We start from the raw sequence: 5800 nt of genomic DNA, 5'->3' as shown, positions 1-5800 counted from the left end.
CTATATGCCTACTAGCTCTGCAGATGACGAAGAAATTGAAGAAATGTATGATCAGATAAAACAAATTATTCAGATAGTGAAGGGAAACGAAAATTTAATAGTCATAGGTGACTGGAATTCGATAGCAGGAAAAGGAAGAGAAGGAAACGTAGTAGGTGAATATGGATTTGGGGTAAGAAATGAAAGAGGAAGCCGCCTAGTGGGAATTTTGCACAGAGCACAACTTAATCATAGCTAACACTTGGTTCAAGAATCATAAAAGAAGGTTGTATACATGGAAGAAGCCTGGATATACTGACAGGTTTCAGATAGATTATATAATGGTAAGACAGAGATTTAGGAACCAGGTTTTAAGTTGTAAGACATTTCCAGGGGCAGATGTGGACTCTGACCACAATCTATTGCTTATGAACTGTGTATTGAAACTGAAGAAACTACAAAAAGGTGGGAATTCAAGGAGTTGGGACCTGGATAAACTGACTAAACCAGAGGTTGCACAGAGTTTCAGGGAGAGCATAATGAAACAACTGACAAGAATGGGGGAAAGAAATACAGTAGAAGAAGAATGGGTAGCTTTGAGGGATGAAGTAGTGGATGCAGCTGAGGATCAAGTAGGTAAAAAGATGAGGGCTAGTAGAAATCCTTACGTGACAGAAGAAACATTGAATTTATTTGACGAAAAGAGAAAATAAAAAATGCAGTAAATGAAGGAGGCAAAAAGGGATACAAACGTCTCAAAAATGAGATTGACAGGAAGTGCAAAATGGCTAAGCAGGCATGGCTAGAGGAAAAATGTAAGGATGTGGAGGCTTATCTCACTAGGGGTAAGATAGATACAGCCTACAGGAAAATTAAAGAGACCTTTGGAGAAAAGAGAACCACTTGTATAAATATCAAGAGCTCAGATGAAAACCCAGTTCTAAGCAAAGAAGGGGAAGCAGAAAGGTGGAAGGAGTACATACAAGGGCGATGTACTTGAGGGCAATGTTATAGAAATGGAAGAGGATGTAGATGAAATGGGAGATATGATACTGCGAAACAAGGCCCCGGGAGTAGACAACATTCCATTAGAACTACTGACCGCCTTGGGAGAGACAGTCCTGACAAAACTCTACCATCTGGTGAGCAAAATGTATGAGACCGGCGAAATACCCTCAGACTTCAGGAAGAATATAATAATTCCAATCCCAAAGAAAGCAGGTGTTGACAGATGTGAAAATTACCGAACTATCAGTTTAATAAGTCACAGCTGCAAAATACTAACGCGAATTCTTTACAGACGAATGGAAAAACTGATAGAAGCCAACCTCGGGGAAGATCAGTTTGGATTCCGTAGAAATATGGGAACACGTGAGGCAATACTGACTCTACGACTTATTTTACAAGCTAGAATGAGAAAAGGCGAACCTACGTTTCTAGCATTTGTAGACTTAGAGAAAGCTTTTGACAATGTTGACTGGAATACTCTCTTTCAAATACTGAAGGTGGCAGGGGAAAAATACAGGGAGCGAAATGCTATTTACAATTTGTACAGAAATCAGATGGCAGTTATAAGAGTCGAGGGGCATGAAAGAGAAGAAGGAAGCAGTGGTTGGGAAGGGAGTGAGATAGGGTTGTAGCCTCTCCCCGATGTTGTTCAATCTGTATATTGAGCAAGCAGTAAAGGAAACAAATGAAAAATTCGGAGTAGATATTATAATCCATGGAGAAGAAATAAAAACTCTGAGGCTCGCCGATGACATTGTAATTCTGTCAGAGACAGCAAAGGACCTGGAAGAGCAGTTGAACGGAATGGACAGTGTCTTGAAAGGAGGATATAAGATGAACATCAACAACAGCAAAACGAGGATAATGGAATGTAGTCGAATTAAGTCGGGTGATGCTGAGGGAATTAGATTAGGAAATGAGACACTTAATGTAGTAAAGGAATTTTGCTATTTAGGGAACAAAAAAACATATGGTGGTCGAAGTAGAGAGGATATAAAATGTAGATTGGCAATGGCAAGGAAAGCGTTTCTGAAGAAGAGAAATTTGTTGACATCGAGTATAGATTTAAGTGTCAGGAAGTCGTTTCTGAAAGTATTTGTATGGAGTGTAGACACGTATGGAAGTGAAACATGGACGATAAATAGTTTACACCAGAAGACAATAGAAGCTTTCGAAATGTAGTGCTACAGAAGAATGCTGAAGATTAGATGAGTAGATCACATAGCTAATGAGGAGGTGTTGAAGAGGATTGGGGAGAAGAGAAGTTTGTGGCACAACTTGAGTAGAAGAAGGGATCGGTTGGTAGGACATGTTCTGAGGTATAAAGGGATCACCAATTTTGTGTTAGAGGGCAGCGTGGAGGGTAAAAATCGTAGAGGGAGACCAAGAGCTGAATACACTAAGCAGATTCAGAAGGATGTAGGCTGCAGTAGGTACTGGGAGATGATGAAGCTTGCACAGGATAGAGTAGCATGGAGAGCTGCATCAAACCAGTCTCAGGACTGAAAACCACAACAACAACAACGTGGAAGCGTCCCCCACTTCAATGAGCGTTCACCATATTGTCGAAGGTGGCCGTGCGGTTCTAGGCGCTACTGTCTGGAACCGAGCGACCGCTACGGTCGCAGGTTCGAATCCTACCTCGTTCATGGATGTGTGTGATGTCCTTAGGTTAGTTAGGTTTAATTAGTTCTAAGTTCTAGGCGTTTGATGACCTCAGATGTTAAGTCGCATAGCGCTCAGAGCCATTTGAACCATTTGAACCATATTGTCGAGAAAGACAAGGAGATCGGGATCGTTGTCACACCCGACTATATAGCCATAGGAGCCACACGATCGCATTGGTTTTCGTCAGAGGGAAAACAGGAAAGTCCGGACGCAGAAGAAGTTCAGCTGAGAAAGAAGACTAAGGGAACGTCGTTCGTGTTCGTGTTGAATTCGGGTCATCAGCTCCCGCCAATTGAGTTCAACCATTTTCATCGGGCAGCGATCCACGGTAATCCCCAACGATTTGTGGCGAGCAACTACCGTTGTCCATGGAATAAGAGCTTGTTCAAAATCCTGCAAAGGTAGCAGGGTACATTTCAGTCCATTAATTCGGGTCCCAGACAGAGAACAAAAGATTCCAATATATCCTTGAGCAAAGATATGTCATCTATACGACGTATGGTTCAAATGGCTCTGAGCACTAAGCGACTTAACTTCTGAGGTCATCAGTCGCCTAGTATTTAAAATTAATTAAACCTAACTAACCTAAGGACATCACACACATCCATGCCCGAGGCAGGATTCGAACCTGCGACCGTAGCGGTCACACGGTTCCAGACTGAAGCGCCTAGAACCGCACGGCCACACCTGCCGGCGATACGACGTAGCTATACCATAACATCATCCGCATACGCTCGTAACGGGAAGGTTTCTCGTAATACCTTCCAGCCACGTAATTGATCAGCAATACGGCGAAGCAGAGGTTCCAAGGGCAAGAAAAAAAAGCGACATGGAGAAGGGGCTCCTCTGCGGTAAGCCGGGAGTAAATTGTCCCTTCAGTACGACAGATGCGAGAATACCAGTAAAAAGATTGGATAATACCTGACACGCAGTATGACTGAAACCGGTCACTTTGAGCATCGGCATCAAGAAACCGTGACTGACCCGGTCAAATTCCTTATTAAAATCAAGGAAAGGCAAGACTCCAGAGACAGATGTCGCTACAGCACCTCGTCGACATCCCGGCATTCGACTGCAGATGTGAGAATAGTGCGCCAAGGTACACAGCTTTCGCGAACAGCAAGAATTTTCTCTATCAGTATCGACAAACTGCTATTAACCACCCGGGTGACAGTTTTGGAATCGAAATTAAGTTGTAGATCGGGCGAAATTCATAAGTGTCCTGACGTCCGATTGTCTTCGGAATTAATCGATTTTACAAACCTTGAAGGGGTCAGGAATCATACGCCCCTCCCCTCCCTCCCCGGGTAATCACATTTATCGGTGACGGAATGGTATTATCTATAAGAGGCCAAAAAAGTACATAAAATTCCTTTGTAATACCACCGAGATCTGGCGATTTTTGCGATGGTGAATCAATAATAACACGATATATATCATTGCGAGTAAAGTCACTTACAAATTCATCATTTAATGCGGGAGTAACTACACAACCCGGAGAGAAATAAATGCATCAGGGACAGTCGTATCAATAGCAGGGACATCATAAAGGTCGGTGAAGTAATTATAGATCGCTCTGCAAACGTCACGTTGGGTCGTCATTACGTGACCATCGGTGTAATGGACGTGATACACGCTCGTTTTCGACGCGTCCTCAAGAGGATAGGGTGATATAAGAAGGTCAAAAAATGGTTCAAATGGCTCTGAGCAGTATGGGATTAACATCTGAGGTCATCAGTCCCCTAGAACTTAGAACTGCTTAAACCTAACTAACCTAAGGACATCACACACATCCATGCCCGAGACAGGATTCGAACCTGCAACCGTAGCAGCAGCGCGGTTCAAGATTGAAGCCCCTAGAACCGCTCGGCCACAACGGCCGGCTATAAGGAGGTCAGTTCACCCGGTAGGAAAGAGCGGGATTTCGATCGTACCCTGAGTCCTTGCATTTGTTGCCTTATTAACTTAACATGGCGGACATCCATAATCCGTAAGGGAGCTTGTCTGGCACCGTCATAAAGTTTTCGCAAAACGGAATAATAAAATTCCTGTGTCTGACGGAGATCCCTCGCCCTATCAGCACCGTGACGCATTAACAGCAAAGGCTTAGCATGCCCTGATCACCAATCCATAATAGAAGGATAACGGTTCTGCAAAAGCAAGCTACGGACCTAAACCTCTCTAACGATGAAACTTCCTGGCAGATTAAAACTGTGTGCCCGACCGAGACTCGAACTCGGGACCTTTGCCTTTCGCGGGCAAGTGCTCTACCAACTGAGCTACCGAAGCACGACTCACGCCCGCTACCCACAGCCTTACTTCTGCCAGTACCTCGTCTCCTACCTTCCAAACTTTACAGAAGCTCTCCTGCGAACCAGGCAGAACTAGCACTCCTGAAAGAAAGGATATTGCGGAGACATGGCTTAGCCACAGCCTGGGGGATGTTTCCAGAATGAGATTTTCACTCTGCAGCGGAGTGTGCGCTGATATGAAACTTCCTGGCAGATTAAAACTGTGTGCCCGACCGAGACTCGAACTCGGGACCTTTGCCTTTCGCGGGCAAGTGCTCTACCAACTGAGCTACCGAAGCACGACTCACGCCCGGTACCCACAGCTTTACTTCTACCAGTACCTCGTCTCCTACCATCCAAACTTTACAGAAGCTCTCCTGCGAACCAGGCAGAACTAGCACTCCTGAAAGAAAGGATATTGCGGAGACATGGCTTAGCCACAGCCTGGGGGATGTTTCCAGAATGAGATTTTCACTCTGCAGCGGAGTGTGCGCTGATATGAAACTTCCTGGCAGATTAAAACTGTGTGCCCGACCGAGACTCGAACTCGGGACCTTTGCCTTTCACGGGCAAGTGCTCTACCAACTGAGCTACCGAAGCACGACTCACGCCCGGTACCCACAGCTTTACTTCTGCCAGTACCTCGTCTCCTACCTTCCAAGCCATGTCTCCGCAATATCCTTTCTTTCAGGAGTGCTAGTTCTGCTTGGTTCGCAGGAGAGCTTCTGTAAAGTTTGGAAGGTAGGAGACGAGGTACTGGCAGAAGTAAAGCTGTGGGTACCGGGCGTGAGTCGTGCTTCGGTAGCTCAGTTGGTAGAGCACTTGCCCGCGAAAGGCAAAGGTCCCGAGTTCGA

The 5800-nt window shown here is 45.1% G+C and overlaps 1 non-coding gene across 1 annotated transcript; it reads right to left on the bottom strand.

The window, feature by feature from the left end:
* Positions 1-5472: 5472 nt before the first annotated feature.
* Trnas-uga lies at positions 5473-5547 on the bottom strand. The gene has a single exon. It is a non-coding gene; the product is annotated as a tRNA-Ser (tRNA).
* Positions 5548-5800: the final 253 nt, after the last annotated feature.

This window comes from Schistocerca piceifrons, chromosome X (genome assembly GCF_021461385.2).
Source record: "Schistocerca piceifrons isolate TAMUIC-IGC-003096 chromosome X, iqSchPice1.1, whole genome shotgun sequence".
NCBI lineage: Eukaryota > Metazoa > Arthropoda > Insecta > Orthoptera > Acrididae > Schistocerca > Schistocerca piceifrons.
Note: the sequence above shows the minus strand (reverse complement) of the source record. Positions and strands in the feature narration are given on the sequence as shown.